Raw genomic sequence first — 27743 nt, forward strand, 5'->3', positions numbered from 1 at the left:
CAAAGCATGTACTTGTGCTGCCTACTTGTCTAACAGTGGGAAGCAAAGCCATGTGATATTCTATAAAAATACTCAGAAAACAAAATTAGCCCACAAAGGTGAAAGTGCAGGAAAGAAACAATAAATGGAAATGCTGAAAGTGAAATATAAATCACATGGAAATAGGTTAGAGAAGAAAACTCCCCACCACCACGTGAATACTTGAGACTCTGGAGGAGCAGCCAGAGGAACTTTGTGAAGGTGAGTTTGTGTATGGAAATGAGGAAAGTAACTGTGAAGAAGGGATGGCAAGGTTCCAGAGGAAGTGGAAAACCTTAGAATATCCTCTAAGAGAGATTTCCTAACAGTGAAGGCACAAAAAATAAAACATTGGAAGCTGATCCCAACTTAGGTGTATGACAATGCACCAAAGCATAGAAGATATGCTTGTGCTGCATCACAAACTGTCAACTCCGAAGAAAAAGGCAGCACTGTTCAAACTGCACTTGTGAAATTTATAAAGAAATAAAACTCTCATTCTTAATGCCCCCACAGTTTAAACTACAGTATACTAAACAAATGTGAGTTTACTATTTTATAATATCCTATACACTGTAACCAAAAAAAGATTTTGGGTTTTTTTAAGACACATTTATTCACCATCATGATCAGACTGTACTGAGCAGTCAACAGCATGGGAGAGAGAGAGGGAGGGAGAGAGGAAGGGAGGGAAGAAAAGAGAAGAGAAGGGAAAAGAAAAGACAAGACTAGGCTACATTAAAAACCCTTTGTTGGAATGCTTTATACTTTCCACAGAACAGAAATTAAATAACCTGTTATACAACTAGTCACAAATACAGTCCTGGTGGTTTTCACTCATTCACATGAGTATTGTCTGAAACATGTCTTCTTTATAGCAACTAGGCCCTGCCACCACTGTGCTTGACTGAGTTCACAAATCTCTTGTGACCTGTACCTACCCTGTCACTTCTCTGGCTCTCCTCTCCTGCTAAGCTTTCTTTCCAGCAGTAATTAAAACCTTCTGCCATGGCCATAGCTACTGCTGCAAACACCACAGCCACCCTGACTTTGTGGTTGGCAAAGTATTGGCCTCCACTACCATAGGGGCCAGAGCTTCTGCCTCCAAAGTTTCCTCCTTTCATGGGTCCAAAATTTAAAGATTGACTGTTGTCACTGCAAACATCATTGTAGCTTCTGCCACCTTCACAACTGCTTCCATCATTACCAAATCCATTATAGCCATCCCCATTGCCACCATATCCACCACCACTACAACTACCACCCAAGCCACCTCGACCACTGATGTTTCCTTCATGACCAGTTCCAAAGTTTTCAGAACCACTTCAACCTCTTTGGCTGGATGAAGCACTAGCCATCTCATGCTTCAATAGTTCCTTCCTTACTTCTCAGTTGTGGCCACTTCCAGCATGTTATTTCTGAGGGACAGTGTTGTCTACACATTCATGGTCCTCAAAGGTTGCAAAAGTGAAGCCTCTGTTTTTGCCACTGCCTTGGTCAGTCATGATTTCAATCACTTCACCTCTCCCACACTGATCAAAATCATCGCTAAGGTGATGTCCTCCAGTGACTTCTTTAGTACCACCTACAAAAATCTCACAGTGTGAGGTGGATACCCGGTCCTTGAGAATCTTCACTTGAAACAGCCCTGTTTGGCTCCTCAACTCTTCCACCCACCTTGTGTGGCCTTGCACTCATGGCTGCATCCACCTCCTCCACAGTGGCATAGGTCACAAACCCAAAGCCTCTGGAGCGCTGGGGGGTTTGGATCTCTTATCACCACACAGTCTGTGGTGGTCTCTATTGCTCAAAATGGCTCCTCAGACTCTCATCTGCTGTTTCAAAGCTCAAACCTTCAATAAATAGCTTCCGGAGCTCTTCCTACCCTTGGGGGGCTCTTCCTACCCTTGGGGGCTCTTCCTACCCTTGGGGGCTCTTCCTTGGACATGATGACTGCTGGAGAGGGGACTTCAACGATGTTACTCAGCAGCATCCATGGGCAGAAAGGAGTAATGTAATGAAAGTATCTCCACAAGAAAAGTTTCTTTTTTTTTCCACAAGAAGCGTTTCTAACCATTTAGCAAACACTTCCAAATGTCACAGAATGATTGTAATTTTTCTCACTTAGCAGGACTCATTTGAAGTTTCAGTTTGAATGGTCATTTTTACCACCCCGTACTATTGGCCTGGATAGTAAGGATGTATTATTCAATGATATTATCAACAGCCAACATTTATCTAAAGCATCCCAGTTCCTAACTAACCTACAAAATCCACTAGGCCTATTATTGAGGACTCAAGATAGAAATAATCTGGCCTGCTGCATTTCAGTTCTTGTATCATTTGCTTCCCAGATTCAATGTGCCATATACACGTGCGAATTTTTTCTGTTACTACTCCTAAGTTCTGCCCACATCCAAGTGTCTTCATCTTGAAGGGGGAAAAACAAAAGCATGTTATCCAACCTTTGCAAAAAAGGGCTGGGGAATGACTGACTGGCATACCCCACATGGCACAGTTAATCGATCAAGAGCAACGGGGCCATTAAAACACAGTTCTGCTTCCAGTATGCACAATGATTCCTACTTCTGTAGAGGTAGGAAAACAAAACCTAAGTTAATTAGGTTTTGTTTTCCACCCATATAACTACACGAAACTACTAGCAGAGAAAAAATGTTCCATATTTTCTGAGCCTCTCATTACTTGCGTATCTTAAATCATCTGCATTCAGAGTTCTCTTGGAACACCAGTAGAACTTAATAAGAAATATTCAAACATTTCACACTTCAATGTACCCTGGATGGGATCCTGGGACAGAAAATGGACATTTGGCAGAAACTAAGAAAATGTGAGTTTACTATAGACTTCAGTTAATAATGTGTCACTATTGGTTCTTTAATTGTGACAAATGTCCCACACTAATGTAAAATAACAGGAAATTGAGTATGAGGTACAAGGGAATTCACAACCTTCCTGTAAATCTAAAGCCATGGTAGCATACAGATTTCTTTAAAAAGCTGCTGTGCATACTCTTTACCTAACAGTAATATTTTATTATCACTGGGATATAATGAAATTTTTGAGTCACAGGTACCGTATGTATTGATTTCTATTCCCTAGAGTAGTGATTCTTAAGTTACACCCTGCAGAATCTGTTAAAAAGGGAAGTATGAAAGCCACTCTCTAGTCTAAAGGACAGTAAGGGGCCTGATTTGAGGAATATTCCAATTCGTAGTACCTCCAAACAGAGAGAGCACTAGACTGAGGGTAAAACAGAACCTGCATTCTAATACTGAATTAGTAACCAACTATGTAAAACACTTCATTTCTTTGAGCCTGTTTTCTCATCTGCAAATAAGAGCGCCCAAGTATGTTTCAGCTGAAAGGTCACAGTCCAACTAGTATATTTTCCCCAAAATGTTTCTTCTACGAAAAGTGAAATACGTGGTTGAGATAACACACATTAGAATACAATACTTTAACACAGGCCAAAACCTATTTGTCTGCTTTGTTTCCTGTCTTTTTGGCCTATTATCAAGCAACTAGTGTATTTTTTTCAAGAGTATTTTGACATAAATAAAAGGTGCATATTACATCCATCTAACTCACCTATTTTTACATTTCAAGCTATACTGAAGCAGGATAGGGTCATGGAAGTGCTGTATTTCAGATGCTGAGACTAGCAAAGAAGCTGTCTAAGCATCAAAGGGGGGAATGAAGTGCCCTTTTTCAAAGATGTTTTTGTAACATTTTAGTAAGATAGAGTGTGCTTAGCCTCTGCCCGAACTGTGTGCACCCCAGATAAGAAAATATCTAACCGCCTTCTGCTTCTGTAACCCACTTCGCAACCTTTAAAAGTAAGACCAACCCGTAGAACAAGGCTCAGAATTTGGAGACTGACTCCTCTGAGCCCGTGCGTAATAGAGTGCTCCACCATCCTAACTGAGTGTGAGTGACTTTTTCCCCAACAATACCACATTTGTTTTACTAATATACAGGTACTGTGTACCTCCTTTGCTACCAAGAAGCAAACAATACAAAATATAGCTAATAAAAAGTATAATTTAAAAATATGTTCCCAAGTTTTTTCTGCACTCATCTCTTTACCATTTCTATAACACTTTCAATGACAGAAAGCACGAAAAATGCACAAACGTAATAATATTACATACACCAGAGCAAATTTTTAGCAAGTTTTTTTTATTTAGTTATTTTTCAAGTACAGTTTTCTGTTTATTTCTCCCATCTCAGCCTACCCGTCCCCCATGCACCCCACCTCCCTCCCACTTCCACTCCCCTTAGTTATTGTTCTTCTAAATCCCTCCCATTTTTTCCCTTTAAATTTCCTCCCCTCTCTCTTCTGGTCGCTGTCCCCATTCTCTATTTCAGTGTATTTGTTTTTATTTTGCTTGCTTGTCTGTTTTGTTGTTTGGCTATCTGTTAAAGATGAGATCATATGGTATTTGTCTTTCAACACCTGGCTTATTTCACTCAGCATAATGCTTTCCAGTTCCATCCATGTTGTTGCAAAGGGCAGCAGTTCCTCCTTTCTCTCTGCTGCATAGAATTCCGTTGTGTATATGTGCCACAATTTTTGGATCCATTCATTTACTGATAGGCACCTAGGTTGCTTCCAACTCTTGGCTATTGTAAATTGTGCTGCTATGAACATTGTGGTGCATAGGGTCTTTGAAATTGATGTTTTGGGGTTCTTAGGATATAATCCTAGCAGTGGAATTGCTGGGTCAAAAGGCAGGTCAATTGTTATTTTTCTCAGAAAATTCCATACTGTTTTTTATAATGGTTGTACCAGTCTGCAATCCCACTAACAGTGAACTAAGGTCCCCTTTTCCCCACAACCTCTCCATCATTTGTTGTTGGTTGCTTTGTTTATGATAGCCATTCTGACTGGTGTAAAGTGGCATCTCATTGTGGTTTTAATTTGCATCTCTCCAATAGCTAGGGATATTGAGCATTTCTTCATGTGTCTCTGGATCTTCTGTATGTCCTCCTTGGGGAAGTGTCTGTTCAAGTCCTTTTCCCATTTTTTAATTGGGTTGGTTGTCTTCTTAGAGTGGAGTCGTGTAAGTTCTTTGTATATTTTGGAGATTAAACCTTTGTCTGAGGTATCATTGGCAAATATGTTTTCCCATACAGTTGGTTGTCTTTTCAATTTAATACTGTTTTCTTTAGCTACACAGAAACTTTTTATTTTGATGAGATCCCATTTGTTTATTCTTTCCTTTATATCCCTTGCTCTACGGACATATCAGTAAAAATGTTGCTGCATGAAATATCTGAGATTTTTCTGCCAATGTTCTCCTCTAGGACTTTCATGGTTTCAAGGCTTATATTTAAGTCCTTTATCCACCTTGAATTTATTTTGGTGTATGGTGTAAGTTGGTGTTCAAGTTTCCTTTTTTTGCATGTAGCTGTCCAGTTCTCCCAACACCATATGTTGAAGAGGCTGGCTTTACTCCATTTTATGTTACTGCCTCCTTTGTCAAATATTAATTGACTGTAGAGAGTTGGGTTGATTTCTGGGCTCTCCGTTCTGTTCCATTGGTCTATGTGCCTGTTTTTATGCCAGTACCAGGCTGTTTTGATTACAGTGGCCTTGTAATACAGTTTGATATCAGGTATTGTGATCCCTCCTACTTTATTCTTCTTTCTCAAAAGTGCAGCTGCTATTCGGGCTCGTTTATGGTTCCATATAAATTTTTGAAGTGGTTGTTCTATGTCTGTGAAATATGCCATTGATACTTTAATAGGTATTGCATTGAATCTGTAAATTGCTTTGGGTAGTATGGACATTTTGATGATGTTAATTCTTCCAATCCATGAACAAGGTATATGTTTCCATTTGTTTGTGTCTTCCTTGATTTCTTTCTTCAGGGCTGTGTAGTTTTCTGCATACAGGTCTCTTACCTCCTTAGTTAGGTTTCTTCCCAGATATTTTATTTTTCTTTTTGCTATATCAAATGGGATTTTTTCCTTGATTTCTGCTTCTGCTGATGCATTGTTGGTATACAAAAATGCCTTTGATTTCTGGATATTGACTTTGTATCCTGCTGTTTTGCCAAATTCATTAATTAGTTCGAGCAGTTTTTTGGGTAGAGTCTATAGGATTTTCCATGTACACTATCATGTCATCTGCAAACAGTGACAGTTTTGTTTCCTCCTTTCCTATTTGGATGCCTTTTATTTCTTTTTCTTGCCTGATCACTGTGGCTAAAACTTCCAATACTATATTGAATAGAAGTGGTGAGAGTGGACATCCTCATCTTGTTCCTGATCTTAGTGGAAAGCTTTTAGTTTTTTCCCATTGAGTATGATATTGGCTGTAGGTCTCTCATATATGGCCTTTATTATATTGAGGAATGCTCCCTCTATTCCCACTTTGCTAAGTGTTTTTATCATAAATGGGTGTTGTACCTTATCAAAAGCTTTTTCCTCGTCTATTGATATGATCATATGGTTTTTGTCTTTGCTTTTGTTTACGTGATGTATTACATTTACTGATTTGCAAATATTGAACCATCCTTGCATCCCTGGAATGAATCCCACTTGGTCACGGTGTATGATCTTTTTGATATATTGTTGGATGCGATTTGCCAATATTTTGTTGAGGATTTTAGTGTCTATGTTCATCAGCGATATTGGCCTGAAGTTCTTTCTTTGTTGTGTCTCTATCTGGTTTTGGAATTAGGATGATGCTGGCTTCATAAAAAGAATGTGGGAGTTTTCCATCCTTCTAAATTTTTTGGAATAGTCTATGGAGAATAGGGGTTAGCTGTACCTTAAATGCTTTGTAGATTTCTCCTGTTAAACCATCTGGTCCAGGGCTTTTGTGTGATGGGAGGTTTTTGATTACTGCTTCAATTTCTTTTGCTGTTATTCGTGTGTTTGGATTTTCTGCTTCTTTTTCATTGAGTTTTGGAAGATTGTCTTTTTCTAGAAGTGTGTTCATTTCCCCTTGGTTTTCAATTTTTTTGGCATACAGTTCTTCATAGTAATTTCTTACAATCCCTTCTATTTCTCTGGTATCAGTTGTAATCTCTCCTCTTTCATTTCTGATTGTGTTTATTTGTGTCCTCTCTCTTCTTTTCTTGATGAGCCTACTTAAAGGCTTGTCTATTTTGTTTATCTTCTCAAAGAACCAACTACTGGATTCATTGATCCTTAGAATTGTGCTTTTAGTCTCTATGTCATTTAATTCTCCTCTGATCTCGGTTATTTCCTTCCTTCTGCTTGCTCTGGGCTGTCTTTGTTGTTGTTCCTGGAGTTCTTGCAGGCGTAGGGTTAGGTTGTTTGTTTGAAATGTTTCTATCTTCTTTAGGTAGGCCTGTATTGCTATAAACTTCCCTCTCAGGACTGCCTTTGCTGTGTCCCATAAGTTTTGGGTTGTTGTGAGATCGTTTTCATTTGTTTCCAGAAACTTTTTGATTTCTTCCCTAATTTCATTTTTCACCCATTCGTTGTTTAATAGCATACCATTCAGTCTCCATGTTTTTGGGTGCTTTGGGTTTTTTTTGGGGGGTTGGTTTCCAATTTCAGTCCCTTGTGGTCAGAGAAGATGCTTGGTATGATTTCAATTTTCTTACATTTTTTGAGGCTCGTTTTGTGTCCTATCATGTAGTCTATCTTTGAAAATGTTCCATGTGCATTTAAAAAGAATGTGTATTTAGCTTCTTTGGGATGAAGGGCTCTATATATCTCAGTTAACTCCATTTCATCTAGGGTGTTGTTTAATGCCGCAATATCTTTGTTGATATTTTGTTTGGAAGATCTGTCCATTTTTTGACAGTGGGGTGTTAAAATCCCCTACTATAATTGTGTTGCTGTCAATATCTTTCTTGAATTCCTCTAAGATTTTCTTGATATATTTGGGTGCCCCTATGTTTGGTGCATATATATTTATGATGTTAATGTCTTCTTGGTGGATTCTTCCCTTGAGTATTATGAAGTGACCTTCTGGGTCTCTCTTTATGACCCTTTTTTTGAAGTCTATTATGTTTGATATGAGAATTGCTACCCCAGCTTTTTTTTTCTTGGCCATTTGCTTGGAAAATTTGTCTCCAGCCTTTCACTTTTAGTCTGTGATGGTCTTTTGTCCTGAGTTAGGTCTCTTGCAGGCAGCATATGTGTGGGTCATGCTTTCTTATCCATTCAGCTATTCTGTGTCTTTTGACTGGAGCATTTAATCCATTTACGTTTAAGGTTATTATTGATAGGTACTTATTCATTGCCATTTTTGTACCTGTGTTCCTCTCTGTTTCCCTCTTTTCCTTCCTTTCCTTAAAGCTATCCTTTTAGTATTTCTTGTAGGGCTGGTTTGGTGGAGGCATATTCTTTCAGACTTCTTTTGTCTTGGAAGCTCTTTATTTGGCCATCTATCTTGATTGAGAGCCTTGCTGGGTAAAGTAGCCTTGGTTGTAGGCCTCTGGTTCTCATTACTTGGAATATTTCTTACCATTCTCTTCTTGCTTGGAGTGTTTCCATTGAGAAGTCAGTAGCTAACCTTATTGGGGCTCCCTTATATGTTACTTCTTTTTTCTCCCTTGCTGCCTTTAAGATTCTCTTTGTCTTGGAATTTTTCCATTTTAATGATAATGTGTCTTGAAGCGGGCCTCTTTGGGTTCCTCTTGATTGGGACTCTCTGTGATTCCTGGATGTGTGACTTTTTCTCTCATCAATTACCTGGCCAGGACTTAAAACATTGCTTTTATTATAGCCTTTCTTTCTTTCTTTTTCAATAAAATTAAATCCTATTTCATTCAATAGATGAAACTCTAAAAGGCTGAATGTAAATCAAATTCTTTTTCTGGGTATATTTTGTGGATTATGCTCTTACAGTTGTCTAGTTTTTTTCTCCCTTTTATCCCACTCTGTCCTGCCCTCCTTACTTCATGTCTATGGGTCATACGTATAAGTTCTTTGGCTACTCCATTTCCTACACTATTCTTAACCTTCCCCTGTCTGTTGTGCCTGCCAAGTATGCTTCTTATTGCCTATACCTTTTCCCCCATTCTCCCCCTTTCTCTCCCCATTGATAATCCTCCATGTGATGTCCATTTCTGTAATTCTGTTCCTGTTTTTGTTGTTTGCTTAGTTTGTGTTTGTTCTTGTTTGTTTTAGGTTCAGTTGTTGATAGTTGTGAGTTTGTTGTCATCTTACTGTTCATATTTTGAGCTTCTTTTATTTCTTATAAAAGTCCCTTTAACATTTCATATAATGAGGGCTCAGTGATGATGAACTCCTTGAGACTGACCTTACCTGGGAAGCACTTTATCTGCCCTTCCATTCTAAGAAATAGCTTTGCTGGAAAGAGTAATCTTGGATGTATGTCCTTACTTTTCATGACTTCAAATACTTCTTTCCAGCCCCTTCTTGCCCGTAAGGTTTCTTTTGAGAAATCAGCTGACAGTCTTATGGGAACTCCTTTGTAAGTAACTCTCTTCTTTTCTCTTGCTGCTTTTAAGATTGTCTTCTTATCTCTCATCTTGGGTAATGTAATTATGATGTGTCTTGGTGTGTTCCTCTTTGGGTCTAATTTATTGAGACTCTCTGAGCTTCCTGGATTTGGATATCTATTTTCTTCACCAGGTTGGGGACATTTTCTTCATTACATATTCAAATAAATTTTCAATTTCTTGCTCTTCCTCTTCTCCTTCTGGAACCTCTATGATTCTGATGTTGGAACATTTAAAATTTTTCCAGAGGTTCCTAAACTCTCCTGTTTCTTTTTTCTTTTTCTCTTTTTTTGAGTTCTTGTTTCTTCATTCTCTTCTGGTTGAAATTTTATTTCTTCCTTCTGCTCCAAATCATTGATTTGAGTCATGGTTTTCTTCAGTTCACTGTTGGTATATTTTTCTTTAGTTCACTTTGCATACCCCTCACTTCTTCCTTGATTTTTGTGGCTGTACTCAATCATTTCTGTGAGAATCCTGATTACCAGGGTTTTGAACTCTGCATCTGATAGCTTGGCTATCTTCTCATCACTTAGTAGTTTTTCTATGCATTAAAAATTTTTTTTAAATATTTGTATTTAGGGGCAGTAGAAAAGTCCCTCCTCAGATACTAGGTATAATTTTGGGTACAGTTTATTCATTCAGCTCTGTGTCTGATACTCTTTATTCTGGTAAGCCCTCCCTGAAACACTTAACTGCTCTTCAGTTTCCGTCAGAGAACCAGACAGTCAAATTACATATCACCTGAGGTCTTCTCCACATATATCCTAGAGGATAATGACATATCATTCTTTGCATGTGGAGGAATTTCTCATGTATGGAGCTGGAAGATGGATTCCAAGACCATAAAAGTAGGTAGTGCTGTTTGAATTCAGAGGAAGGGCCTCCTGTTTTTACATTTCATGTGCTGGAGAGGAGAGAATGGCATTGTGGGTGAGGAGGGCCTGGCAGTACCCTGGATTTGGTCCAATCCCGTTCTAAGATAGTGGCTTGTTCTTTATCCATCTCACCAGCTGGCCTTTCCCTGATGTCTTTTCAGCATCACCTTTACCATCTTAATCCTGTGTCACACAGTGGACCTGCGCCTAGACTCTGTGAAGTTCAGAACCTCAGAGTCACTTGTACAAACACTGCTGAGAGCCCCTTGCTCACAGCCCCCTAACAGTCTATTCCAGCTTTCTCCTTAAGCTCCCTGAATTTCCTTTCTACAAATAATTATTATCTTAAAGGAAAAAGGAGAAAAACTCCTCGGCCCCCCCTCCTTTCTACATTTTTAATAGGATATGGATGCCTGAGGAAACACATGGTTCTAGGCCAAAAACATGGAAATGCCACAAGTGAGTGCTGTGACTTTAAAATAGTTACACTGCCTTTCACTTTACTCCTCTGAAATGCCAAGGGGGAAAAAAAGCACTTATCTCACCTGACAGAAATCAACATGAAAAATATAACCTAAGAAAATATGGTATGAAGGAAAACAGAAACATTTCTGGTTAATACAGATCTACCTTAAAAGCAGAAATAATCTTCCCCCCAAACAGTATTTAAATTTACCCCAGAAGAAACAAATAAAAAAGAACCAAACAAGTTAGTAGACAATATAATAAAAGCCAGATCCTAAATAAACAAAATAAACACAATAGAGAACACTTTAAACATAAAGGCTGATTCTATAAACATGCATAAAAATTACAAGCCCTTAGTAAGATTCATTGAGCAGGGGGGGAAAAGAGAACACCAAAATAAGGTTTTAAATTTAAAAAAAAAAAGTCTCAAACAACACCACAGACCAGAAGAGGAATCATTAAGGAGCACTGCGAACAAATATATAGCAACAAATTTGTCAATCTAAAAAACATTAACTATTAAAAACACAGACCTTCCCAAGGCTAACACAGGAAGAAACAGAAAACCTGAAAGTAACAGGCTGTTGTGTACCAAGTGTAGTTGGAAAACAATTGTTGAAACAATTGCTTCAACATTTACCCCACGCACCGCCTCTGCCTTCCTTCCCCTTTGCCCTGGCAAAGGCAGAACCTGCCCTTGTACAGAACACTAGAAGAGCGAAATGGTAAGTATGGGTTGTCAACTGGTCAACCCGGGTGCCTGGGCAACCGTCATCCAGGCAGCCCAACACCCTCCTGTGAAGTCACTGGCTTTGGGTGGCAGAGGCCAGAGACCCCAGCGTGGGTGCCTGGGATGCAGGACCACTGGTCGCAGACAGAAAGAGGAGGAGGAGGCGGTAGGCAAGACAGGAGAGGTGCCAGCCTGCCTCACCCGCAGGATGGCTCCCAGCGCTCCCCGAAGTCGTATCAGGACTTCGGAGAAAAGAGCGGAGAAAAATCGAGTCCAACAGCCGGGACCCAGGGACGCCTCCTGCCCCAGTCCACTTCGTCCTGTGCAAACAAACCTGCAGGCACGGCCAGCGCCAGTTCCCACCTTCTGAACCGGACTCAGAAAAACTGGGCAAGACAGTCTCCGTGGGTGCCCGGGACCCAGGCGCACAGCCCGGAGGGCGGGATAGTCCGCAAACTGGGGCGGGGCCTGTCTCTGCAGGTCACCGTAGTGGGACTTTGAAAAATTCCCCAGAGGTGTGGCAGGCAGCTGGCCAGAGAACAAGAGCAAAGGCGGGCGGTGCGTGCGGTCCTGTCCCGCCACCCCAGGTGCCCCTCCTCCGGAGCGGGCGGGAGGCGCCACCCTCCCGGTTCTCCACGCGGAACCTCTCCCTCACTCAGTCACTGCACCGGAGGCGGAGGGGCAGCGCCTGCGAGGGCCGCTGAAGCCCACCAGGGGCAGCCGGAGCTGGAGCAAACCGTGCCTGCAAGTCCAGCCTCCAGGGAACAGGCCGGGCGCCGACGCCCAGGCGTCGCCGGCACAAACCGGCCCACACAGGCCGTGGCGGGGTGTCCACCTCCGAGCTCCGAGCAAGCACGTTGCGACCCTGGCAGTGGAAGCGGGAGTTGGAAAACCTTAAGCTCTAGGGTAGCAGCAGCTGAAACGGGACTCGCCGGGCACCGGGGATTTGAAAGAGCTCCCTGAAGTCTGAAACATGTGGGAGCAAGCCACAGAGAGACCCCAGCCTTTCCCCGGATCCAGGAGGACCTAGGAAAAGTTTTGTGCCTGAGGAGTGGAAAACCCAAATGAAGAAAGTATTCATGGGGCTACAAAGGATGAACTTTTTTATCCTTTTTCTTTTACCTACCCTTGTCGAAATATTGAATTTATTTGGGTCACAGTACTAAAACCATACAGATTTTAAAGTAAAGTCATTAAATTAAATAAAGAATCCTTGTATCTCCTAAAAAACAAAATGCCCAAGTAGATTTGCAAGCCCACATCTCAAACAGGCATCATCTGTGTAGTGCCTGTAGTGCTCACTGCATAAAGTATGAGGTCTCTTTTCCTCCCCCTTCATCCCCACTTGGTTTCCTGTCTTGTCTTTGGTTCCCCCCCCCCCCGCCCTAAATCTATTATTCCCAGCACAGGAAGGAGGTCTTTCCAAGGCATGAAAACAAAATCTGGAGGCCAAGTGGGCGCTAATAGATAAACCTGACCACATACAAGTTTAAGAGAAGTCTGTCTGCATATATCACAACAAAACCCAAAGATGACAAATGGATAGATTCAGAGAACATTGGCATAATGTCAGTTGGTTCTGGATTTCAGCATTACTTATCTCAATAACAGAAATCACAACATGAGGGAAATGGGAGGGATTATGTATAGGTTTGAATTAAGATAAATAAATGATTAAATATTTCATGAAACTTAAAAAAAAATTAATCAATCCCGTTCTGTCTGGGTAGCTCTGTTGGTTACAGCATCATCCCTATACACCAAGGCTGCAGGTTTGATCCTCAGTCAGGGCATAAGACATACAAAAATCTACCAAAGAATGCCTAAATAAGTGGAACAGCAAATTGATGTTTCTCTCTCACTGTCTGTCTCTTTCTTCATTTCTGTCTTCAAAATCAATAAATGTATGAAATACATTTTTATTTTTTTAACAATTTTATCGTTGTCCAATTACAGTTGTCTGTATTTACCCCCCACCACTCCCCATCCCACCCCACCACCCCCTCTACCCTCCCCTGATTCCAACCCCCTTGGTGTTGTCCATGTGTCCTTTATAATTGTTCCCGAAAACCCTTCCACCCCTCAACCCATTATCCCCTGCCACCTCCCTTCTGGTTACTGTCAGATTGTTCTTAATTTCAATGCCTCTGATTATATTTTGCTTCCTTGTTTGTTTTGGTGATTAGATTCCACTTAAAGGTAAGGTCATATGGTATTTGTCCCTCAGTGCCAGACTTATTTCACTTAGCATAATTCTCTCCGATTCCATCCATGCTGTCCCAAAGGATAGGAACGCTTCCTTTCCTTCAGTTGCCTACTATTCCATTGTGTAAATGTACCGTAGGTTTTTGATCCACTCATTTACTGATGGGCACATAGGTTGCTTCCAACACTGGCTTTGTAAATTGTGCTGCTATGAACATTGGGGTGCATGGGTTCTTTTGGATCGGTGTTTCAGAGTTCTTATGATGTAATCCCAGCAGTGGAATTGCCAGGTCAAAAGGCAGTTCCCTTTTTAGTTTTCTGAGAAAATCCCAAAGTGTTTCCCACAATGGCTATACCAGTCTGCTTTCCTACCAACAGTGCACTAGGGTTCCCTTTTCTCCACATCCTCTCCAACAGTTGCTGTTTGTTGATTTGTTTATGATGGCCATTCTCACTGGTGTGAAGTGGTATCTCCCTGTGGTTTTAATTTGCATCTCTTTGATATGTCTGAGCATCTTTTCATATGTCTCTGGGCCGTCTGTATGTCCTTGGAGAAGTGTCTGTTCAAGTCTTTTGCCCACTTTTTAACTGGGTCATCTGCCTTCTTGGAGTGGAGTTGTGTGAGTTCTTTATATATTTTCGAGATGAAACCCTTGTCCAAGGTATCGTTGGCTAATATGTTTTCCCATATAGCTGGTTCTCTTTTCATTATAATGCTGTTTTCTTTAGCCATGCAGAAACTTTTTAATTTGATGAGTTCCCGTTTGTTTATTCTTTCCTTTAAGTCCATTGCACTAGGATGCAAAATACCTGCACTCAGAAAACTACACAACACTGAAGAAAGAAATTAAGGAAGATACAAACGAATGGAAGCATGTAGCATGCTCATGGATTGGAAGCATTAACATCATCAAAATGTCCATATTACCCAAAGCAATTTATAGATCCAACACAATCCCTATTAAAGGACCAATGACATATTTCACAGACATAGAACAAACATTTCAAAAATGTGTATGGAACTATAAATGACCCAGAATACCTGCAACAATTTTGAGAAAGAAGAATAGTGTAGGGGGATCACAATTCCTGATATCACACTGTATTACAAGGCCACTGTAATCAAAACAGCCTGGTACCAGTATAAAAACAGACACATACACCAATGGAACAAACTGGCGCAGAAATAAGTTGAAGTCTCTATGACCAATTAATATTTGAAAAAGGGAGCCAAAGCATAAAATGGAGTAAAAGTAGCCCCTTGAACAAATGGTGTTGGAATATCTGGACAGCTACATGCAAAAAAAAAATATGAAACTCAATCACCAACTTACACCATACACAAAAATAAATTCAACGTAGATAAAAGACTTAAGTCACAACACCATAAAAGTCCTAGAGGAGAACATAGGCAGGAAAATCTCAGATATTCCACGCAGCAAAATTTTCACCAATATGTCCCCTAGAGCAAGGGATATAAAGGAAAGAATAAACGAATGGAACCTCGTCAACTTAAAAAGCTTCTGCGTGGCTAAAGAAAACAGCATTAAAATAATCTTAGTTTTTAAAAAGCAAGTGTTGTGTTTAAAAACAGCAGTAAAAATGAAGTGTATGGCCTGTGGCCTAGTCCCACGGGGCCTGTGGAGACAACTCCCATCTGCTTCTCATACACCACACTGCCTCTCATGGACTGTGACAGAGCAGAGTATATGAGGGCATTGTCACTGTGGATTTGGAGGTAAAGAAGCAAGATGTGAGGGCCACTTTTGGGGGGATCCTTGTGTAATTCTTCTCTAACCCTGTGCTTCGATCCCCAACCTCACATGTTCTGTCACCAGGGTCACTTCCCTGCATGGAACACAGGTGTGGACTAAGTTACAGGACAGGCGACAGGTGTGCACCCATGTTCTCATCCTGTCTGGGCATAGAATCCAGCAAAAAAATGGGAACAGGCAGATGAGTAGGAGACCACTTGACTCTTTGATGAGAAATAATCTAGAGTTTCACAGAGAAATGGGATGCCTCTGGGGGAGGAGGAGAAGTCACCCTGACCCTGACCCTGACCCTGACCCTGACCCTGGCCCTGGCCCTAACCCCTATCCCCAACCCCATCACCAAGCCTGTGCCAGACCCCTGACCCTTGACTCCTGATTCTGACTCTAGCCCTTAGCCTCTCCCCTTCTCCAACCCCCACCAGGCCCATAACCTATTGCTCACAGAAATACAGCTTCCTCGAAGCAAGTCCACCTGTGTGAGTGTCAGCTGCTGTGTCCTTTCTTCTGCCCCATGGTCTCTCCTGTGCCATGTTCGTGTAATGTGTCTAGTGTTCATGTACCTATTTGTGTTGGAACGACGCTTTCCTTACCTTCACGAAGAACATCCCGTGTAGAAATGCTGTCACGAATGCTGCTTGAGGTATTCTTCCCGGTCCACTGCTGTCGAACCCAGCGATGAACATAAACATCCTGGTGCCAGTGATTTTCAGCAAGGGATTTGGGTATGTTGAGTATGTTTCCTGCGTGGCCTCATGGGGTTGGTCCTCAGGCAACATGTGGACTGGATGGCCTCAGCAGCAACTAGACCATCCGATGTGTTCAGAACCCTGGCAAATCTCCAACATCAACCTATGAGGCAATTAGGACACGTTAGATTAATCGAAGCACTTTCTCCATGTTCCACATCTTTTCTTTGGTTTCTCTGACATCTTCACCCTTCTTCCATTGACAAACCCTAGTGTACCAAAACCTTGGCTTCGTCCACCTTCATTATCAAAATACCCATATAAACATGCAACAGTTTTAATAAGTTTTCTTTATTATCCAATGTGGAGGAAACCAGCATGAAGACAAGCCCAAAAGGGCAACCAAGTGAAATAAGAGCAGTCCTACTTTTTTGTATTTTACTTATTTTGTTTCTTTTTGACCCTGTGGTAGTTCGTGGATTTCCATAAACAGCTCCTACTGCAGGACTCCGTCAAAATCCACTCCAAGGGCAACCTCACCTCATTTGCATGAAGACCGCCCTTTGAAGGAAGATGGTGGTGGTTCCTTGACTGGCCCTCCATCCCTCCCATTCCACACTATTGTAAAATACCCATGATTCATTCCCCCTCACAATTTAGTTTTGGAAATGTAACATCTGCCTTATCTTTCAGCAGAGAACCTCATGTGGATATCTGGTCAAGATAGGTCCCGCCTCCTCCCCGCTTCACTTCTGTGAAACCCAAACTTGAAAGCGATGGACCTAACTCTGCTGCTGCAAATGATTTTTGACACTTGATTAGGGTGCTGTGAGTATGTTGCCTGTCTCCCACAGGCCATGACATGGTCTGTCCTCAGTGAACCTCCGCCCTTCACTGCAACTGGTCTGCCACACCCATAGGGCCACTGCACGTGAGAAATCTCCAGCGTGACACTTCACCATCCACTTCGGACATGTGGTGTCACTCACGGCAACATCTCCACACACACCACAAATTTTCTTTACCTTACAGTGACACTTTTACCTTTCTTGAAATGACAAACCCAAAAGGACCCAATAGGTCGCCCATGTTATTCCATCTTCAGTGGGAAAACGGACACACACACATTCACTGGTTGTATTCAGATTTTTTAAAATGCAAGCTGGTAAACCACCTGTCCTGGTGCAGCAATCTAACAACATTGTTTTCAATGACATAAAGGCAAGTATGCACGACCAAAGTGATTGGATGGGGTTGGTGTGTGGCGGTGGGGGACCGTGGGGGGCCAAACTGAAGTTTTTACCTGCCCGATTTTATCACAAGGTTCAACCATCATCACAGCCTTGAAATCTTACACAATATGATTTTGGTGAGTGGTGGTTCCTTTCTTTCCCCTCAATCTCTCCCATTCCACATTATTCTCAAAAACCACAGATTCATCCTTCCCCTCCACACACAATCTTCATGGAAATGGAACATTTTCCTTATGTTTCAGTGAAGAACCACTTGTGGAAATCCACTCATAAAGGGTCCCCCACCATCCCGCTGAACTCCTGTGGAGCCCAAATGGCAAAGCGATGAATGAAACCAAGCTGGTGCAAATGATCTTCAAAGCCTGATGAGGACACTTTGAACTCATTGCCTGTCTCCTGCCTGCCATGACATACTCTGTCCTCAGGGAACATCTGCTGTTGAGGGCCTTCCACGTCACCTGGTCTGCCCGCCTGCGGGAGAAATCTCCAGCATGAAACTTTGCAATCCACTTCGGACACGTTCCATCAGTCACAGCACTTTCTCCACACACACCAGAGATCTTTTCTTGCCTTACCCTTGCACTTGTATCTTCCTTGAAATGACAAAGCCCAAAAATGTTGCTTATCTGCATGCATCTTCACTGTGAAAATGGCCAACCATACACTCACCACTTGTGGTGACATTTTTTTTATCACATACTTATAGGACACCCATGATGATACAGTGCAACAGGATGGTTTCAACTGAAGTTAAGACAAGTCATAGCATCCACCACAACCCCAACCCCTAATCCCAACCCCGAACCATGTCATACACCAGACAGCAGACTGGGAGTCCAAAGCCTGTCCCTGACTCCAGATGCCTGACTCTGGACATCATACCACTGAGAACAGTGTGTCCTCCTATTTAAACCTGTAAACCCCTTGAAATGTAATCATCTCAAGTCTAAAACCATAAAGCAGGTTTCTATAAAAAAGTTATATTACATCAAACAAATGATGCAATGATGATGCACGTTAGACATGAGATACATGAGGTTGCTGCTGGCATAACGAGGTATACGCTTTGAAAGAAAAATTGATGAAAGTAAATGAGTAAATGTGATGTCCTCCTGATTGAAATATTGTAGGCGGAGGAGAAGCTATTTGCAGAGTAAGAAGACCACCCATGGAACTGAAGTGAATGGTTCCACATTATACTTCCGATCAGACTCTTTCTTCCACAACAAAGAACTGTATGACTCATTGATGAAGAGACACCTATATTATTTTAAACATTTTATTTATTTATTTTTAAAGAAGGGGAGGGAGGTAGAAACAGAGGGAAAGAAACATCGGTGCGTGGTTGCCTCTCACATGCCCCCTTACTGGGGACTTGGCCTGCAACCCAGGCATGTGCCCTGACTGGGAATCAAACTGGTGACCCTTTGATTCACAGGCCAGCACTCAGTCCACTGAGCCACACCAGCCAGACAGACATTGATATTTTTAAAGAGCTTGAATACTCCCTTCTAAACAGAAGACATTCATATGAGTAGCAAAAAAGAAAAAATGTTCAATGGGAACATTGAGTAGCAAAAAAGAAAACCCTGGGAATAAACTTAACAACAATGTACAGGATTTGTATGAATGAAATTGGAAATTGCTATGTAATAGCAGAAACTTGAACAAATGAAAAATATCATCTTGTTGTGGGGTTAAAAAATGACTATCTTTGTATATCCATTTACCAAAGTTATCCACAACAGAAATATCTAGATAAACATAGAAAGTGGTCCCACAGGAAGTAGTTAAATGGTACCTGAGACATGTACCCCAGAAACAGTCTGGCCTCCCTTTCCTGCCCCCCCCCCAGGGTGGCTGTATCTGCCCCCACACACATACAGCTCACCTCCTGCCCCTGGACTGCATTACTTGCATCACAGTTAGGCTGTGAGCATCACCTGGTGACCATGGAGACCAGCAGCCGGCAGCATCTAACCTCTAGTATGTGTAGTTGTTCATCTCTCCACCAGAACGGCCCACCCCTCACACCTGCCAGCCTAAATTTCCCTCCCACTAGCCCCACCCAATCTGTGGCCCCCTCTCACCTCCAGCCCAGTCCTGCCTCTGACCTTAGACCCCGCCCCTCACCTGTAGGTTTGATTTTTAGTGGTCCATGTAAACAAAACCAGCCAGAAATCAGGTACGCTGGTGGACATTCAGTGTAATGAAGCAATACATTGATAATGAATACTTTATGAAATTGAATACTCTGAAAAAGTTCAGATAATAAAAGGACAAGACACAAACTGGGAGAAAATATGAATGATCTAAAACATGGGGTGAAAAAACATAGAAAGTGAAAGAATGAAAAAAGACACACAGGATGGTGCAAAAGCAGCTTTACAGTTGTTCACATGGACAATAATGTCATAATTATTAAATAATAACACAACAATAAACTTTGTTTTTCGTCCTCACAACTCTAAACCTACTTTTGCCCCACCCGCTACTGTGCAAACATAAACCACAGGAAAATTACATAATAACATGCAGTGGACTTCAAGGTAACAAGCATGACTAGAGATGGCGGGCACTTCATATCAATGAGTTTATTTTACCAAGAAGATCCAAATGCATAAACAATGTCATAAACTTAAATTATATACAACAGAGACACAAACAAAAATGTATAGTCATAATAGATTTAACAAACCCCTCTCATCAGAAATACAGCATACCTGTTTCAGAAACAAGAGACTGTCAGGATGGGAAGGGTAGGATAACATGGCGACTGGACTACAATAAAAATGGCGGCCAGACTACAATCCGGAAAAGACGGCTGACGTCAAACCAGAGAGCCGGAAGTGTGGGCTTTGCCAAAACAGATTATCTGCAGAGCAACCTGGAGTCAGAGGAAAATGCTGCTTTGTCCGGAGGAGACCAATCCCCAGCTCCCACAGGGAGCCCATGAAAGTAAAACCCTGCCATTTTCCCTATTCGCAAGGCGACTTCCCCAACCCCACTCTGCAGACCAGGGAACCTCGCCTGGGCACACAAACCCCAATAAAGCTCTTTATTGCCTGACTTTGTGGCTGACTAGCATTTCTTTCTCAGAGGAGCCTAAGGAAAACCTTTCAGAGACCACCTTAAAAAATTCAGTGAGGATATAAGAAACACCATGAGCAACAAATTGGATTCAGCATTCACAGATAACCCACTACGCACAACTTTTCCTAATGAACTGCCCTAAGGTGTTATTCCCAAAATGACTACGAGCTGACAGCAGAGATGCACAGTTAGAACTTTTTTAATATTGACCACATTGTAATGAAGTTTCACAAATTTTTCAAAAAATTAAAATTACATGAAGTTTCTGGCTCCTATTGTAGATAATCTAGAAATTAGCTGTAAAGGTCACCAGAAACTTCTTACATTTAGAAGTTATGAAATTCACTTCTAAGTAATCCTCCAAACGAATCACAATTGGAGTTAAAAAAATAATTTCAACTGAACAATATTAAAATACTTTAAAAACCTATGGGAAAATGTAGGAATAAATCTGCACATTAGGGGGAAACAGTTGAAAATTCACATGTTTTGCATCCATATTACAAACCAAGAAAAATAAATTAAATCCAGAGAAAGTAGAAGAAGGAAATAGACAAGGAGAGATGTCTGGAAGGACATATACTTAAAACAATAGCAGCTATTACCTGTTTGGGTGGGATTTTGAATTTATTTTTATTTTTCCGTATAATTCAAGTAAACTGCCACAAAGAAAAAACCATTCTCAGTTTGGGAAAAAAAACAGTACAAGAGGAAAATTTGGCATAATTTAAGAGCAATAATAACCTAGACTGTTGTGGAAACAACACCAGAGGCCTTTTCTCTGCTTCCCCAGCTGATCTCCTCACTCAGAGGGGCCCCTCTTCCAAAGTGTGCTTCTTTGTGTGCAAATGCAGCTGAACAGAGAGGAAATGACAGGACCAGACCTGAATGAGCAGAGCCCTGCTGGGCAGCACAGCCTGAGGGGGAACTTGCCCTGGGGCTGCCTCACTTTGGGCTGGGGCCCTCATAACCAAGACGCTTCACAACTAAGCAGCAGCAGCACTGGGCTGACCCACACAGGGGCTGCTTCATGATTCACCTGAACAACACTGAGCTTCCTAACAGCCATGCAGCACTCACATCCATTAGTACCAAAACGGAGCTATTTGCACTAAACAGAGTTTCCTTCTTCCCCACACCCCAACGCTGGAACTCCTGCTGGCATTGACTTGGAGCCAATGACCATCAGTTCACAGACACCAGATGTCACAGACAGACTCAGAACCAGACACAGGCCCTAGACTCCAGAACCTGGGCCCCAGAGCAGACTCAGAACCAAAAGCTGAACCTCAGACCCCGCCCCCCATCCCAAAACTGTCCCCACGACCCAGGCCAGACCATGGACCCTGAATGCCAGACCCCAGACACCAGGGACTGATAGCAAATGCTGGACCCCAGATTCCACACATCAGAGCTAAGAGTCAGAGCTGCACATAGACCACGCACACCCACCCAGGACACGATGTTGCAGGAAAATAAAGCAACCAGACACCGAGGGTTTCTGGAGTACGAGGTTTATTAACGTGCACGTGCTCTCAGAGGAGTCAGTCTCCAAATTCTGAGGCCCGAACAAAGGATTCTTGGGGTTTACATGACCTTCGGGGCAGTAAAGCAAGATACAGAAGCAGGAATGCAGAAGTCAGTCCCAGCTATGAGGCGAAAGTAAAGTACAAAGGCTAAATTCAAAGGTCAGTTTTTAACAGCAGGGGTGCTAATCTGAGCCCTAGCTAATGCACCGTTGTTTAGTTATCCCAGACAGCCCCATCATTCTCCCCAGGGTGCCTGGGGCCTGGGCAAATAGAGGTTAAACAAAGGTTCTTCAAAGCTTCCCATATCAACGAAGCCAGACCCGAAGAGACTCCAGATCCCAGACACACAGACACAGATTCAACCCCAGAACACAGACCCAGGAGACAGAACCCAGATCTGGAACCAGGACCCCACAGCCAGACCCCAGAGCTGAAGCTGGACAATGGAGCCCACTTGCCAGATGCAGGAGCAGAACCAAGTCCTCACAATGTAAACAGAGCCAGGAGCCAATAAAGCACCGATTCTTGACTCCTAAGTCCGAGCAGCTGGCCTCAAAAAAGATTTTCATGGCAATGTAGGTGTACAATGGAAGAAAATAACTCCCAGCACTACTAAATTATACCAAGCCCTGTAGAAATAGACCAAAAAGGCTGACAGAGCAAAAAATAATAATAATGCTTACTCTTGCCGGGAGATGTCCATGATCTCTCAGAGGCTGCACTTTCCAGATGTTAGTGTCCTGGCCATGAATGTCACACGGCCGACTTACAAAACCTGTGAGGGAATAAAAATTTATTTTTGTCATACCTTCTAAGTTCTAACAGCTGGAATAACAATCAAATTCACATAATCTGATTGATGGGAGGAATTCAACATCTACTACATGGGCAAGGGAAATTCATGTTAAAATGAATACCAAACATAATGAGGTAATACTGAGTACATGGGGAATTTTGAAAAATGGAAGAACAGAGTCTGAGATTTCAAAGGTCAAGTGGAGGGACATCCAGGTAATTTAGAAAAGAAGGCAGCATACCGTCCAGGTTGATTTCTGTTGAGCAAATCCCACAACTTTAAGACACAAGGAGTACAGTAAGAGGGTCAACAAGCTCTTGCTAGGAGTCTTACTATCTGAAGCTGAGGTGATTGTGCTGAAGCTTTCTTCCTAAACCAAACTGTGGCAACTAAATCTCTTAGGAAGAAATGAGATGACAATCCTAAAGAATTTCTCAGTGTCCCCTTTCCTAATGGCCAGTTTCACATCAACATGCCAAGTGCAAAATGCTGGCCCTCTCATGACCGCCCCTGATACTTCACATAGAAGTTTTATATCCAAGAGCTACATTAGTACATTGTTCCCTATTTCACTGACATAGTCATTCAGTTTTGAGAATCAGTTACTTCACTTAAATTGTTAAATCTTACTTAAGTAAATGGTGACATGCATGTACTCCCCAAATTCACCTCATATTAAATACCTGACTGCTTGCTTACATGGTGGGGAAACAACCTTTCCTGGAACCTCAAGAATCTTTGGGCTGCTCTAATAATTCAACAGGTATGACACAGATTAGCAAATAAAAATAGCCAAATGTAAAACATACACAGCCAGGACAACCTCACGCACAGGAGAAAGTCAGAAACCCTAACCCACAGAAGAGCATAAATGGGGCAGCAATGATGTGAGGTGCCGTGGTCATTCTCTACAACAAAGATCTATCCTTAGATCTGTGGGAAAAATACAGACATCACAAATATCTCAAATATCACAAATATCTGAGATGTAATAAAAGGTGTTAGAACAACTGAATGGGAAAAAATGTGGGGCCCCCTATATTACATCCTCCACCAAAATCAATTCTTTAACTGATTTCAATAGCCACTCATCACTAACATAAATTGCTGAGAGCTATTGAAGTGGGAAGCTTTGGAAGACCTTTGTTCACCCAAATCCCAAGCGCCCTGGGAGAGCGATAAGGCCGTCTGGGAAAAGCAAACAGCAGGATAGTCACAAGGGCTAGGGCTAGCACCCCTGCAGTTAGAACTAATTTTCACATTTAGCCTTTGTACTTTGCTTCTGCCACGTAGCTAGAACTAACTTCCGAATTCCGCTTCTGTATCCCGCTTTGCTACGTAGACAGGAAGACCCCATAGACTATATAAACCCCAAGAATCCTTTGTTCAGGGATCAAAATTTGGAGATTGACTCCTCTGCGCTCGTGCACGTTAATAAACCTCGTACTCCAGAATCCCTCAGTGTCTGGTTGCTTCATTTTCCTGTAGCACTATCTAAAACATACCAAGAGATCTAAAGTGAAAGAATGGGAAAAAATATACTATACAAACATGAACCAAATGAAAACTATATAACAGACAGTAGACTTGAAGGCAAAAAATGAACCACTACTACAAATCAAGACAAGTATTTCATATCAGTAAGTTCAATGTACCAGTTAGTTCCAAATTTTTTATTCACTTAATAACATAAACTCTAAGTTATATGAAACAGAGCTGCATGGAAAATACACAAATTAACTATCATAATAGGAGATTTAACCAACTTCTATCATTCAGATTCTGTTTCAGAGCCAATAAAGCCCACAAAAATAGTAAAAATATTTTAAAAATAACATGAGAAAAAATGGCATTCAGTGTGCATAAGTACTTCACTGCACCCCAAAACTGGAAATTACAGATGCTTTCCAAGCACCCTGGGAATTTTTTTTAAAACTGACCATAATGTGGTCTAAAGCAAGTTCCAACAAACTTTAAAGGACTGAAATTTATATATATTTACATATTTTTATATATTTATATATGTATATACACACATAGATGTGTATATATAAACATGTATATATTTTTTGCTTTCACTGCCATTAATCAAGAAATCAGTAACAACACATAACTAGAAAGCACTTATATTTACAAATTATGAAATATACTTCTAAGTAACCACCCCCAAAAATAACTCACAATTGCAGTTAGAAAATAATTTGCATGGAATGCTAGCAAAAACACTTCTTACCAAGGACAGATCCCTCAGGTTCCAAAGATGATAACAGCTTCAAATTCAGTGGTTTTCAACCTAAGGTTGACTTTTCCTCCAAGGGGACATTTGACACATTGTATGGAGACCATTCACACTGTCCTTGGGGTGGGGTTAAGGTGGGAGTTACTGGCACACACTGAACAGAGGTAAGAATTACTAATAAAGCACCTACAATGTGTAGAAAAATCCCCCAGGAGAAAATATTATCCACAGCAATGAGAAACCCTACTCTCTATGGAGCAGGATGGAGAGTCCATTAGAATACAAACAGCATGTGACTTTGCACCCTAGAGTCTGAAATCACGCCTCCCCTCTGGACAGGCAACCTGGAGGCTGAGAGCTAAAGAACAACAGCAAAATAAATAAATACAAATGCCAGCCATGTTGCAAAGACTGGAGGGGAATGTCCTTGGCTAAGAAGACACCCATGAAAACTCAGAAGCCAAGGAAGATATGACACCTTAAGACACTGTACCACACTGTGATAAACCACAGCACTAAGGGTCACTGTCCCTTTTCACTGTCCATAAATCACTTTGCAATAATCATTTCTTAAAATTACTTAGAATCTACAATCTTACTCTTTTAGATTCTATAACTCACCATCAAATGTTCTCTTTTTTGAAAATGTGGACATTTGCCACATTGTGAGTTCCTCAGATAACCTACAAGGGGCACAATTTTACTTACAAAATACTTCTGATTTCTAAAACACCACTGCTCCAGGTCCTGAACTCACTTACAATGCTAAGCATCATATTACTATTTTATTTAATTATTAATGAACTTATAACTAACACATGTTTAACTTGTCTTCATGTTTTATTCTAAGGTTTAACGATTTTTCATGCTTTATACAGCTAAGCTAACATAATTTTATTATTGTATAATATTTTATTTACCTTGACAATGCAAGAACATCAACTTAAAATTATTATATATAATACAATTTAGAAAATTGTGTGGTAGATAATGTGCAGAAATAAATTGCTCTTTTGTATACACAAAGAGTAATTTAAAGATACAATCAAGGAAAAGAATCAATGGTGCACTCCCAAATCCAGTGTCTGGTCTAGATGATGTGCTCATAGAAAGTGACCCCAAGGAACTGCTCACTGACATTAGGACCTGAGACTTGTACCTCGAAACGGTGTTTTAAAAAAATCGACAGTCACGGATATTCCACTATAATCAACCAGTTTTCCTGCTGACCTGTACTAAGATGTAATTCCCCCAAATTCCCACGAGATGGCAGCAGAGGTGCACGCTTGGGACACGTATTAGCGCCTTGGCCTTGGATCCAATACATAAATATAAAATTCATTGTTTTCATAATAAATGGTTTTCACCTCTCAAACAGTAACTGTGTGACACTGTATATTTTGTACTATGGAAATATTCCTGCTGGAATAGGGCTTTGGATGCAAATCGGACACTTTGGGTGGTCAAGGTGCTATTCAGATAAGGAAGGCAGCACGGGCCACTAGATGTAACGAGGATGTGCGGAATTTCTGTTGAGTCACTTTTAAACACATACATATAGAACCAACTACTTCTCAACCATTCTTTTTACCTACAAAAAATAACTATAGATAGATTTATGTAAAGGAGAAAACAAATAACATAACATTCCAAATGACATGAAGGAAAAGCAAGTTTTCCCCTCCACGTTGTCCAGGCCCTGATCCAGGCACATTGTCCCTGTGTCTGTCCTCTGCATGTCCTCTGCCTGAGTTTTGTTTTTTTTTTTTTTAAGATACTCTGTTTTGCAGGATACTTTTCGCACATAATAACATTACTTAGAAGTTATTCTCGGACTTCCGCCAAGATGGAGGCATAGGTGAAGACGCGCTGCCTTCTCACACAACCAAGTTTAGAGACAACTAAATATTAGCAACAGAAAACACACCCAGAACACAGAAAATTGAACTTTTCGGAAGTCTGTTAACAACAAATTCTTCAGCCTGACCGGTACGCGGGCGAAACCAGCAGCTGGTGGAGCGGGGTTGCACAGGAAAACTCGGTCAGACGGACTCAGGCGCTCGGAACCACAGGCGCAGGGTTGGACCTAGTGAGCGACCAGCGACCGCGGGGAAACAGCGAGGGGAGCAGGGCTGCGGGTTGACTGTGGTCGCACATTTGTGTGTGGATAGACAAGCGAGGGAGTGGGTGATTGGACCGGGACCAGAGGGTCCCCACAGCAGCGGCAGTGGTGGGCGCCGCCATTTTCCTGCCCTGACCCCACCCTCCACATACAGCGTCACAACCCAGCAACCTGGGAGTCCAAGGCTCCTCCCTCACACTTAACGCGCCGAACAGACCAAAAATGGCTCAAGAAGATCTCAAAGCCCAGAGCCTATAAATCTAAGCGACAAAGAAATAGTAAAACTCTCAGACGCACAGTTTAAAACACTGGTGATCAGGATCCTCACAGAACTGGTTGATTATAGCCACAAATTAGAGAAACATATGAAGGCAAAACTAATTGAAATGAATGAAAATGCACAGGAAACCAATAGCGATGAAAAGGAAACTGGGACTCAAATCAATGGAGTGGACCAGAAGAAAGTAAATAATGGCCAAAC

General features: G+C 41.5%; 1 long non-coding RNA gene and 1 pseudogene across 1 annotated transcript; both read right to left on the reverse strand.

Moving 5' to 3' along the window:
* Positions 1-1011: 1011 nt before the first annotated feature.
* On the reverse strand, positions 1012-1966 carry LOC119057267 (heterogeneous nuclear ribonucleoprotein A1-like; annotated as a pseudogene).
* Positions 1967-16159: 14193 nt separating this feature from the next.
* On the reverse strand, positions 16160-25376 carry LOC119057228 (uncharacterized). The gene is made up of 3 exons (XR_005084039.2): positions 25135-25376; positions 22789-22880; positions 16160-16393 (listed from the first exon to the last, which is right to left on the reverse strand). It is a non-coding gene; the product is annotated as an uncharacterized LOC119057228 (long non-coding RNA).
* Positions 25377-27743: the final 2367 nt, after the last annotated feature.

Source organism: Artibeus jamaicensis, unplaced genomic scaffold (genome assembly GCF_021234435.1).
Source record: "Artibeus jamaicensis isolate MK-2021 breed Jamaican fruit bat unplaced genomic scaffold, CSHL_Jam_final contig_2117, whole genome shotgun sequence".
Lineage (NCBI taxonomy): Eukaryota > Metazoa > Chordata > Mammalia > Chiroptera > Phyllostomidae > Artibeus > Artibeus jamaicensis.